Genomic DNA, 13,187 nt, shown 5'->3' with positions numbered 1-13,187 from the left:
TATGAAAATCTGCGAAGTAAATCGTTACCAAAAATGTTCTTCACCAATGTGTTTCTAAAGGTGTGTAATAACATGTACTAAAAGGTTGAAATTCAACTCCTGTGGGAAACCTCATAAAAAACTGCTCAAAGTTGGGGTACCGATAACCGATTTTCGAAAATGCTTAAATTGGACTTGAGTAACTTTTGAGGGGTCAAACTAGGCATTTTTCATCATTTTTTTATGAGGTTTCCCACAGGAGTTGAATTTCAACCTTTTAGGACATGTTATTACACACCTTTAGAAACACATTGGTGAAGACATTTCTTGGTAACGATTTACTTCGCAGATTGGTCAAATATCTGGTAAAAATGCCCTTACTAATAGGCTTTTTCTTAAGGCTGCTTAGGTCTACTCTCAAACGTCCTCAGCCACAGCACCACGCAGGTGAACCGCTTCACTTTCAAAGCAAGACTCCCAAAAGACAATCCTCTCACGTGGGAGGCTCACAAGTGCTGAAACGGTTCTGTATCATTCCAAAGGGTTCATCTTGACGTCGTTTTATGACTTAAGTATGGATGAGAAAGTAGAAGAAGAGACCGTTCCGTCATACTATGTTCTGTCAACGTTGGCAGGCAGTAACGTCCAGTCAGTCTTCGATAAAACGGTTGGTACACTGATTACAAAGCTAACTAGCAGTAATATCCCAAAACCCACCTAACATTCTGATTACATAGCTACATCCTCATGTGGCTTACCTAGTCGTAGTAAACACCTGTAAAGGCCCGGTTAGGAAGTATTTGATCTACTTTAGCAAACCGTTTAAAACGCCAGCGAGTTCAGATAGAGTTACGGTCAATGGTAAACATCCGTCGGCAAAGAAATAAGCGTTCAAACAAACATTCCAGAATGCTACGAAGAAGGATGCACGAGCAGACAGGTACGCGGGAAGGGGGGTTCTGCAGCACCCCCTAGCGGCAGGCGAAGGAGCTCCTCCTGCCTGAATTTAAAAAATAAAAATATTATTCAGACAATAATTTAAAACAATATAATCACTATTGTTGCTTTTGGGAATAAAAATAAATGTGTTTTTTGTAATAAATGTAAAAATGTGTTTGTTAGTTTTAATGTTAGTGATCACATGGTCATATCTTGCTAGGGACTTGACATCCGAGTTAGCTAACTATCAGGTGCAGGTGCAACTTGGCGCAAAAACGAATCTCTGGTAAAATGCCCTTACTAATAGGCTTTTTCTTAAGACTGCTTATCTACTCTCAAACGTCCTCAGCCACAGCACCACGCGCCAGGTGAACCGCTTCACTTTCAAAGCAAGACTCCCAAAAGACAATCCTCTCACGTGGGAGGCTCACAAGTGCTGAAACGGTTCTGTATCATTCCAAAGGGTTCATCTTGACGTCGTTTTATGACTTAAGTATGGATGAGGAAGTAGAAGAAGAGACCGTTCTGTCATACTATGTTCTGTCAACGTTGGCAGGCAGTAACGTCCAGTCAGTCTTCGATAAAACGGTTGGTACACTCATTGCAAAGCTAACTAGCAGTAATATCCCAAAACCCACCTAACATTCTGATTACATAGCTACATCCTCATGTGGCTTACCTGGTCGTAGTAAACACCTGTAAAGGCCCGGTTAGGAAGTATTTTATCTACTTTAGCAAACCGTTTAAAACGCCAGCGAGTTCAGATAGAGTTAAGGTCAATGGTAAACATCCGTCGGCAAAGAAATAAGCGTTCAAACATAAACGTTCCAGAATGCTCCGAAGAAGGATGCACGAGCAGACAGGGAGGGGGGGAAGGGGGGTGCTGCAGCACCCCCTAGCGGCAGGCAGAAGGAGCTCCTCCTGCCTGAATTTAAAAAATAAAAATATTATTCAAACAATAATTTAAAACAATATAATCACTATTGTTGCTTTTGGGAATAAAAATAAATGTGTTTTTTGTAATAAATGTAAAAATGTGTTTGTTAGTTTTAATGTTAGTGATCACATGGTCATATCTTGCTAGCGACTTGACATCCGAGTTAGCTAACTATCAGGTGCAGGTGCAACTTGGCGCAAAAACGAATCTCTGAGTTCAGCCAGAACAATTGAATGAATGAATGAATGAATGAATGAATGAATGAATGGACTGTATTGTCATTGCTACAGTACAGGTACCAAACAACGACATTTATGAGGGGTGGCTCCCCTGGTGTTAGGAAAGAAAAAAAAAAAACTTTTAGAAAAAGAATAAAATCACAAGAAGGTAAGGAGCTGGTTTACATAAATAAAGGCTATGTACACAATCCACTGTACTATACTGCACAGATAGTCAACTGGGGTTGTCATATTGCACAATAGTATTTTTTCACGTTATTTAAAGTGTCACAGTTTGCAGGCTTGAAATGTACATGTTTGTGCCTCAGCACTACACCTGATTTTTTCAGTCCAGCAGCTGCCATACAATCCGTCCAGACTGTCCAGGGCCCAGAACTTAGGTCTTTGCTGTGTTCAGGGCCTGGACGGCCCTGTGGTAGAAGCAGTTCTTCAGTCTGTTTGTCTTAGCGGCCGGGGTCCTGTACCTCCTTTTCGAGGGCAGCCTGATAAAGTGTACGTGCCCAGGGTGGGTCGGGTCCCTGGAGATCTTGGAGGCCTTCCTGAGACAGCGTGTGTTGTACAGCTCTTCCAGAGAGGGGAGGGGGGCGCCGGTGAACTTCTGTGCTGTTCTCACGACTCTCTGTAGCGCATTTCTCTCCGCTGTTGTGCAGCTGTAGAACCAGTTGCAGATGCCGTAGGTGAGGATGCTCTCCACTGCGCCGCGGTAGAAGGCCACCAGTATCTCCTGCTTGTTGTGTTCTTTCCTGAGGCATCTCAGGGTGTATAGCCGCTGTTGTGCCCTCTTGATGGTGCCTTTTGTGTTGTCCTTCCAGGTCAGGTCATCCCTCATGTGATGTCCCAGGAATCGGAGGGTTGAGACTCTCTCCACGCTCTCTCCGTCGATGAGCAGGGGCTGGATCTCGGACTTTTTCCTCCTGAAGTCTACGATGAATTCCTGGGTCTTTGACTTGTTCAATTGAAGTGGAGCTGGAAGAAGATGCTGATGCAGGGGCAGGGCCTTCTTCCACGTTGCCCACAGACCACCACCAGGCTGTTACCCCATCCAGTGTAGCAGCAGGACCTAGCAGGTCTGAGGCTTACGTTAGCCCTAGCCAACACAGACCAGGCATGGCTCTCATCAGCAGATGCTTTGTGCGAATAGCAAATTCTAAATGTTTGAGTGTTTTAACCCACACCTCCAATCTCGTTTAATTTATTGGACTCCTGCCTCCCATTAGCTTTTGTAGAAGTCATTAAATGACAATTCACATCACAGATTTGAAGACATTTCTTTGAGTAAAAGGCTCACTGTCCATCTACAAATGTATGACCATCACTACACTGAATATAGGCTAGCTTTAAACTCTTCTCGATCCAGCTATTTTTCTGACATCATTGAGAGTAATCAGAATACTGTTAACTTTTCATGTGTTTTAAAAAAAAAAAAGATCAAACATCAATGAACTCCTTTCACAACCCTGTCTCTCCACTGTTTCTCCCCAGTCTCTTCCCTGTCTCTCCTGTCTCTACCGTCTCTCCTGTCTCTCCCCTGTCTCTGTCTTTCACCTGTCTCTTCGCTGTCTCTCCCCTCTCTCTCCTGTTTCTCCCCAGTCTCTTCCCTGTCTCTCCCCTCTCTCTCCTGTTTCTCCCCAGTCTCTTCCCTGTCTCTCCCCTGTCTCTGTCTTTCTCCTGTCTCTCCCCTCTCTCTCCTGTTTCTCCCCAGTCTCTTCCCTGTCTCTCCTGTCTCTCCCCTGTCTCTGTCTCTTCCCTGTCTCTCCCATCTCTCTCCTGTCTCTCCCAATCTCTCTCCTTTCGCTCTCTTGTCTCTCCCCTCTCTCTCCTGTCTCTCCCATCTCTCTCCCATCTCTCTCCCCTGTCTCCTGTCTTTCCTGTCTCTCCCCTGTCTCTCTCCTGTCTTTCCCGTGTCTCCCCTGTCTTCAAATGATTCCAGTACATACAGTACATGGCCAAGATACAGTTGCTAGAAGAGAGATATCTCGTTCAGAAGCAGGAATCAACATACTGAAGGCTAGTAGTGTCTTTCCAGAATGATTACATTAATATAACAACTATACATAAGAATAATCGACAGGCGAAAAACAAGTACTACCCCCCTGTACTGTTTCTCCTGTGTCATAAAAAAATTAAAGTAATTTTCTATCCAGACCCAGTTAGTGTTAAATGCACAATGGGGGAAATAAGTATTCAACACATTTACATCATCAATTGTTTAATTCAACATATTTCCATTGCAGCTATTCACATGAAATTTAGACCAGACATTGGTATTAACTCAATAAAACTACACAGCTAAGGAAATTAGAATACTCCAGTACTTTCAATTCGTGTCCTAATGTATTTTCGTGAATGACATTGAATCAGTTCAGCTCTATTACGTTGTTTGTTTTTGGGTCATGTGGGGGAGGGGTTGTTCCTCTTAAGTGTGTAGTTACCACAGCTACCCTCGTCCTGTTTGAGAAAACATGGATCTAGAGAGAGAGAAAGAGAGAGAACAAAAAGAGGAAAAACATAGTGAAGATGGAAAAAGGAGATTAGAAAAGGGTAATTCTTTACATTATTTTTAATGCCTGCATAGCACACTATAAGGCTGTAAATATGTATGACTGAATTAGTCCTAATAGATGATCATCCCATCATGAGCTATTATCAGCAATTTTCCATCAGTTAAAAATATATATTACAGTACAGTCCAGACATAACACGAGATTATGAAGACATGCCTATAATGAGTTATAATATGTTATATGTGTGTGCCTCGTGGAAACGTGTTGCCGGAGACTTTTGTCATATCCAGATACAGTGCAGGCTGTGTATTATATGTATCTATTTATACAAATCTTTTTCAACCACTTATGATTTTTTATATTAGGCAGTCAAACTAATTCCTTACCTTCTCCTTTTCCAAATTTCCTCTTCCATTTTTGTTGCATGGCTGTAATCAGTTGATTATAATTTTGGATTGTGCATACAGTTACTGATAGCTTTAAAATTATTATTATTATTATTATTATTATTATTATTACTATATTTGAGTTTAACCAAATTATTTGATCTGACTGTTCTGGAGGATAAATTGTAACCAGCTTTGTATGGCTTGATTTAATAACGGTAATTATCTGTGCTTTAAATCTGTGTTGGGGAGTGGAAAAGTGTACACAGGGAAAAGGATGGAGAAATGGAATTCAGGAAGGGAGTGATATGATTCTTACCCTTCTGAAGATCTTTTGTCTCGTCAGTCCTCAGGAGGGATGTGGGATCTGGGAACACCAATATGTTAATTATGACCTCACAACTGAAATCAGTATTAAACATGACAACAGTTCTTTAGCAACTACACCTGACATCATTTCATGACCAATGACTCACAAAATTAAACAATGTAAAAACATAACAGGTCAATTGTAACCAAAATGTAGGGATAGAGAACCTCAGACGTGATGTGATGATGGCCTACTACGGATGCCACGATGTGTTGGTGCGCACTTCTTTGTTTGTTTTTAGTTTTTAATTCGGTTTATTGTGATCCCACTCTGATTATTTTCACGAGGAATGAGATATTAACATCAGAGACTCAACACCATCTGATTTATGTATATTATTTATGTATAATATTTTTTTGCTATTGCCCTTTTTAAAAATTGTGCTTATATATTGTTTTTTTTTACCTCACCAAGTCAATTTCCTGTATGTGCAAATACTTGGCCAAATAAAATAATTCTCATTCTGACATGACGGCTTTTTGGTTGCAATCAAAATTAATTTCACATGCAGGTGAAGACCATGGCCCAATCCCAATTCACCCCTTGGCCCTCCATTTTAGCCCTACCCCTCCATTTTGCGCGTTCACGTGTAGGGTAGGGGTATCCTATTCTTGTTCATGTAGGGGTGGGGCCATGTGGTAGGGCTACATAGCCTCCAAACTGAGGTTTTTAAGCACCAGATTACGAAGAGAGAGCCACAACCGGAGGGTGAAGTGCAGACTGCTAGATGAAGGGTAGAGAACTGTAACACACTCTGGTTTAACAAGTGATCATCCCGTGATCAACCCCTGCAGGGTTGCCATGTCTGCCAATTTGGGCTACTTCGAAAAACAAAGTTGCGGGTGAAAATGCTTTGGTCATGGGTGGAGGTTTTTGGGCTACTTCTAAATTGCACTGTACCCGCCAAAGCATTTATCTTTTTCACTGTAACCTGCTGCGACTATGAGGCAGTGAGGCAGGTTGTTGCTGAGTGAGTGAGTGGGGAGGGAGGGGGAGCCATGTGTGTGTGTGTGTGTGTGTGTGTGTGTGTGTGTGTGTGTGTGTGTATGTGTTGAAAGAGTGCTGGAAGCTCACAAGTGAAAACAATGAACTAACAGCACTAGCTATAAACTTCCCCCTCAAAAAGCAAGCAGCAAAAAAAAAGCTACGGTACTAAAGTACTTTGGCGTGATTAACAAATAATAAAGGGTCAAATGCAGAGAACAAGGTATAGTAATTTTACTGGTTGTATTTAGATTCATTATGAGACAAAAACTAAACATTACAAAACAATTAGGCTAGTTTTGAGTGGGGCCATTGTGCTGGAATGTTTAGCCAAATCTGGCAACCGTGATCCCCCGGTCAAAGTTGGCAGCAATTTGCCCTTGAGTTTCAATAACTTCACCACAATATCAGAATTTTGAAAAGATGTTCTGGTACAGTACAGCTGTCACAAGCATATTCAAACATTCACATTGCACCTAACGAAGCACTAAAGCTAGCGTGCGCATGACACATTTTGTCCACTTCTGCCATGGAGTGCAACTTGCTCTTGCACTGTGCACTATTGTTTCTTGCACCGTGCAAGAAACACTACCCATAATACCCATAACTTACTGTAAGTGCCACACGTCTGGAAGCATTCGTTTTCCGTGCTAAAGCGATTGGCATTGCCGCCACAACCGCCATACCAGAAGGGTGAGCATGCACCGATGGCTGTGTTAAAGTGCCACTGCTGGACATAGTCCCTGCAGTTGGTGCCGATGTCAATATCCAACTGACACTGGGCTGAAAGCAGAACAAGCAGGTTTACAAACAGGGGCAGACTGTTCTAGACAGGGAGACATGCAGGATGGAGCCCTGGCTGAAACTACTCATGCAATACCCCTCAGCCAACCCCACGTACACGGCAGAAATGAACATATGAACATACTGCAGTATAATAAATACTGCACAGTACTGAATTACTTGTATACCATTGGACTAATTTACTACCGTACTGTATTGTATTATATTGCATTTCATATCATCGTACCCTGCACAGCATTTTTGCACTATTGAAGCCACTGTAATATCCATCACTTTATTACTTTATCAATGTAGGGCTACTTTTTTGTTTACTTACTTTGTTACTTATTATTATTATTGTGTTATTATTGTCTTTTATATCTGAATGCTGCAATGTCAATGTTGAGGAACCAAAGCCAAAGAATTTGACTCTTGTTGTGTACTTGTACAGTAAGATGTAATAAAAGCGATTCCACAGATGAGATGAGAGTAAAGTATGAAACAGAAATATTTTCTCACAGAGTGAGTTGTTTTAAAGACTTTTAAAACTGTTTCACATGATGTCTTTATAACAACTCACTATTACTATGGTTGGGAGATGGGTATAAAATAGAATGCTGAGGAACAGATTTGTTTGTCTCTTCGTTTTCTTGTCAGAGGTCTCAGCTGTTGTCCTGAGTATTTGTTTTACATTTTTACATTTTTGGCATTTAGCAGACGCCTTTATCCAAAGCGACTTACAACAAATACATTTGTGAATCATCTATCCACCAGTCATAGCAGGAAAAAGTAATCTCTGGCCTGGAGCCATTGGCAGTCATCGTGCTCGAAGAAGGAAGAATTGGGGAAACTGGGGAAACAGTACAGGTGGGTAGTAGATGTCTCAGGAGAAACAGTACAGGGGGGTAGTAGATGTCTCAGGAGAAACAGTACAGGGGGGTAGTAGATGTCTCAGGAGAAACAGTACAGGGGGGTAGTAGATGTCTCAGGAGAAACAGTACATGCAGGGGGGTAGTAGATGTCTCAGGAGAAACAGTACAGGGGGGTAGTAGATGTCTCAGGAGGGACAGTACAGGGGGGTAGTAGATGTCTCAGGAGGTAAAGTACAGGGGGGTAGTAGATGTCTCAGGAGAAACAGTACAGGGGGGTAGTAGATGTCTCAGGAGGGACAGTACAGGCGGGTAGTAGATGTCTCAGGAGAAACAGTACAGGGGGGTAGTAGATGTCTCAGGAGAAACAGTAAAGGGGGGTAGTAGATGTCTCAGGAGGGACAGTTCAGGTGTTGCCTGAAGAGATGGGTCTTCAGTCTACGGCAGAAGATGGGGAGTGATTCTGCAGAGTACAGTATCAGACCATGTGGTCTGTCGTTTGTTCCCTCTCACTCTCTCAGTTTATCATTTACCATGAGGGTGGAATGGAACATTTCTCTATGATGGATTTGCCTTGTAATAGTTGTATACTGTATGTTTACAGTGTTATTAAAGTCTCATTTTATTATTTTCACTCGACTATTCTTGTTCTAAAACCCAAACAGGCGACATTGGGTCCCCTGAAAGGTGCTATATACATTTAAGTTATTATTAACTCAACAAATCAGTTGAAACTACTTGGAATATTACTATTAAGACATGCTTTGTTTTTAACAATACCTAGTCAAATTTCCTTGCCGTATTGTAACTGCCAACTGATGTGTGTGTGTGTGTGTGTGTGTGTGTTTGTGTGTGTGTCTGTGTGTGTGTGTCTGTGTGTCTGTCTGTCAGTTGGTTGGTCGGTAGGTCGGTCAGTCTGTGAGAAATGCAGAGTGTTTGGGGAAAGTGGATGACTGAATACTTTACCTTTCAAGTTTGGTTTTGACAGGAAGGCACCTCCATCCCCCCTGGCAAGGGAATCTAGGACATCCACCGGTGTAAGCCCTCTGTTAGTGTGGTAAAGACGTCCACCTTTGTGCTCAAAAAACTCCTCCTCCTCGTCCTCCTCCTCCTCTTCCTCTGGCACCACCTCACGTTGGCTGTGGAAAAAATGAACATACAGTAACTCCAATTTCTAATGCCTAATCACAGGAACTATAGCCTGTTACTATGAGTTTTTCCTAGTTAGGGAACATGGAAAACGTAGGGTCCTAATAATGACATACTAATGGCATACAGTGCCCTCCAATGGTAATGGGATAGTGAGGCATTTTCTCACCTTTTGGCTCTACACTCCAGAAGTTGTGGATTTGAAATTTAAAAATGACTATGCAGTTAAAGTAGAGGTCCTCAGCTTTTATTTGATGGTAATTGTGTACATATTGGTTTCACCATTCAGAAATAACACTTTTTAGACATAGTTCCCACATGCAATAACTGCCTGGAGTCTGCGACCCATTGACCCCACCAGATGCTGGGTGTCTTCTCTGGTGATGCTCTGCCAGGCCTTTACTGCAGCCATCCTCAGTAGTTGTTTGTTTTGAGGACGTTTTGCCTTCAGCAAATTAAATGCATGTCTAATACCTTTAATAACGTTGTCCTGCTGTAATGTGCTGTATGATGAAGTGCTGTCCAATGAGTTTGGAGGCATTTGTTGGTACTTGGGTTGACAAGATGTTTCAGTACACTTTAAAATTCGACCTGGTGCTGTTGTCAGTAGTTACATCGTGAATGAAGACAATTGTGACAGCAGCTGGTGAAACCGGGAACAAGTCGCCAACTGACCGACCGTTCACTTTTATTCCTGAAAATCAATTTCAGTTTCATTTTTTTTACCTAGTTAGTATAGGGTAGTGGGGATTACTCGCCGTATCCATTGCATTGCAATGTTTTGGCTTGACTAGCGAGTGTGTCGTTTATTTTCAACAATGTTGAAATGTATTTACATTTTTCTGAGTAAAAGTAAGAACACTTTGATTGGTTGGCGACTTGTTCCCGGTTTCACCAGCTGTTGTCACAATTGTGCCAGTTCCAGTGTAAGCCATACATGCACAAGTCATAACACCCACTCCACCATATTTCACATGTAGTATGCTGTGGATATTGGGCACTTCCTTTTTTTTCCCTCCACACTACTCTTGCCACCACTCTGGTACATGTTAATCGTTGTCTCATCTGTCCACAAGAACTCCAGAACATCTGTGCACAATAACTTTCCAGAACTCTGCAGGCTCTTTTTGACCATCCTGTTTTGGTGGCTAACTAGTTGTTTGCCTCTGTAGTTCTGCTGATGAAACCTTCTGTGGATGGTAGTCTCTGACACATTCATGCCCACCTCCTGGAGTGTTCCTGGTCATAATGGCTTCCCTGACTGTCACTGATGCCGCTGCTGTTGACAGACACCAATAGCAGACTCCAAAAGCAAACGAACGCCTAGAATCCATGCTGGACATTGAGAGCTCTCAAATGACTGCACAAATGTGACTGCTCCTGGTGTTTCTGGACACCTCTCGGAAATGAGAAAGACGTCAAATTCGTCTTTAAAGTTTTTTTTTTTTTTTTCAGATTTTCGTTTTTTTAGCTAACATTCAACTCGAAGATGTGAAGTACCCACTCGTTATTTTTCCGAACAGTTTTACGTTCATTAAATAAGTGTCCAAAAACTCAATTTTTTGTTTTTGTAAATTATAATATAATTTATATAAATATATATCATTTATATAAATGATTATATAATGATTATTGATGAACAAAATTTTTTTGTTTTTGTAAATTATAATATAATTTATATAAATATATATCATTATATAAATATATAAATTTAAATATTATTTCACTGTAATCGATTCATGGTGGCCATTAAGCACAGCTATAAATTCCCTGAAATCCGCCTCAGAGTGTGACCAAACTCCAAAAATGTCATCCAGATATCTGATGTACACATCTGGAAGTTTGACGCATTTGGGGAAGACAGTCTCCTCCCAATCTGCCATGTAGATGTTTGCATAGGCTGGAGCAAACTTCTTCCTCATAGCAGTCCCATGCACCTGCAGATAAAACTTAGAGTCAAACTCAAAGTCATTCCTTGTGAGACCCAACTCCAATAATATGAGAAGGGCCTCATCTGGTCTCCTCGGGTGCGGATTTCTTCTAAATAATTCCCTAACTGCATTCAGGTCTAACAGAGTGTCTATATTTGTATATAAAGAGTCGATATCAATCGAAAACAAAAAAGAACCATCTGGCACCTCCATTTTTCTAACTTTTTCTACAAAATCATAAGTGTCCTTAATATAACTATCGTGTTTCTGGGAAAGGGGATTAAGAAAGAAATCAATAAACTCTGCAATCCTGTAGGATTCACTGCCACAGTCTGAGACAATTGGCCTGCCTACAGGGACCTGATGGGGAACCGTCCATGTCGCTGGATCCGTATGGATTTTAGGTAAAAGATAGAATTTTCGGCAGCGTGGAGGGTTCTCACCAAACAGGTAGGCCTTTTGTTTTGCTGAAATCACTCTTTCCTCATATAGGTTTTCCAGGATCGCCCTGATCTTTTGCTGCGTCTCTACTTGGATTGACCCACTTAAAGGTAAGTAGTGTTTCTTGTTGTTGAGTTGTCGATTTGCTTCTATTAAATATTGATTTTTATCCATAATAATAATTTTTGATCCCTTGTCAGCAGGTTTAATAACTATATCTTGGTTATTTTAAAATTGTTTTAATGCTTTTCTCTCTTCTTTCGACAGGTTTTGTTTTGTAATTCTTCTAAAATCAACCCTCTCCAACCCTTGTTCATCCTCCCTTATCAACTCTTTAATGGGTTCGGAAACCGAGTCCCATTTAGGCTCCCAGTGTGAGGATTTGGTGAATGGTTCACGGGCTGAATCCAGGGTGTAATTGAAGTGGTCCAATAATTTAACACGTCTATGAAAACTATGGAGGTCCCTCTGTAGGTCCTGTTTGCTACTTGCCAGTGGATTTGGAATAAATAAAAGGCCCCTCTCTAAAAGGGTAAGTTCTGCCACAATATAATGATTAGATCACTGGAAGAGATACAGCTACCCCAGCTATTCATTGACATTGTGAGAGATGTGTACCGAAGCTCCACCATCCAAGTAATCTGTGGGAAGCAGCTCACTCGCCCAACACCACTTCAGACAGGCATTAAAACTGGCTGTCCATGGAGCGCGGTTAATTTCATAATTGCCATCAACCAGTGGATTAAGTGGCTGTGTCAGTGTGCCCCTGAGGGTGTCATCTCCCCCAACCCAGTGCAGGGCTACGCAGATGATGTTGTCCTGGCCTCCAGGGAAGAGAGCGTCATCAAGAACATGCTCTGCAGGACGGATCGTTTTTTGGAATGGTCTGGCCTGGAGGTCAAAGCCAGCAAATGTGCTGTCCTGTATGAGAGGCTGAGTGGGGGGAACAGGTGGTACCACTCAAAAACAGACACACCCCCTGTGTTCTCTTTAGCAACACAGCCCATTCGTGTAAATTCTCTTCATGAGACGTACCCATATCTTGGACATAAAATTAACATCGCAGGAGAGTGGAAGGAGCAAGTCAATAACATCCTGACTGAGTTCACTTCCAGGCTGGACTTGATAGACAGTTGTCCTCTGCCACTAACTATGAAGTTAGAAGCCATCAGGCAGGTGGCCCTGTCCAAAGTTCAAGAGTCAAGTCAAGTCAAGAGTCACTTTATTGTCCCATCACTGGGAAATTTGTATTGGGCTTACACCCCACAGCAGCCAACAAGGAGCAACAGACAATACAGGATATTAGCACACAAACAGAAGGCGGACCTGATTAAAACAAGAGTGGAAATAAAATGATAGCAAGATAAGTTACATTCATCTGGTGCAGTTTAAAAGTTTAACAGAAACGGGAATAAAAGAATTTTTAAATCTATTTAATCTAGCGCGAGGGACTCTGAACCTCCTCCCAGAGGGCAGCAGTTCATACTCTGCATGTAGGACATGGGAGGGATTCATGAGAATTCTATTAGCCTGTCTGAGAGTAGCCTGTTCAAAAATAGACTGCAGGGATGAGTGGTCTTTCACCCCTATGATCTTCCATGCAGTCTGTATCAGTCGGACCAGTTTGGACCTTAGTTTTACAGATAGGTTCCCAAACCAAGATGTAATGCCGTATC

This window comes from Nansenia antarctica (assembly GCF_963989245.1).
Source record: "Nansenia antarctica genome assembly, chromosome: 10".
Lineage (NCBI taxonomy): Eukaryota > Metazoa > Chordata > Actinopteri > Argentiniformes > Microstomatidae > Nansenia > Nansenia antarctica.
Note: the sequence above shows the minus strand (reverse complement) of the source record.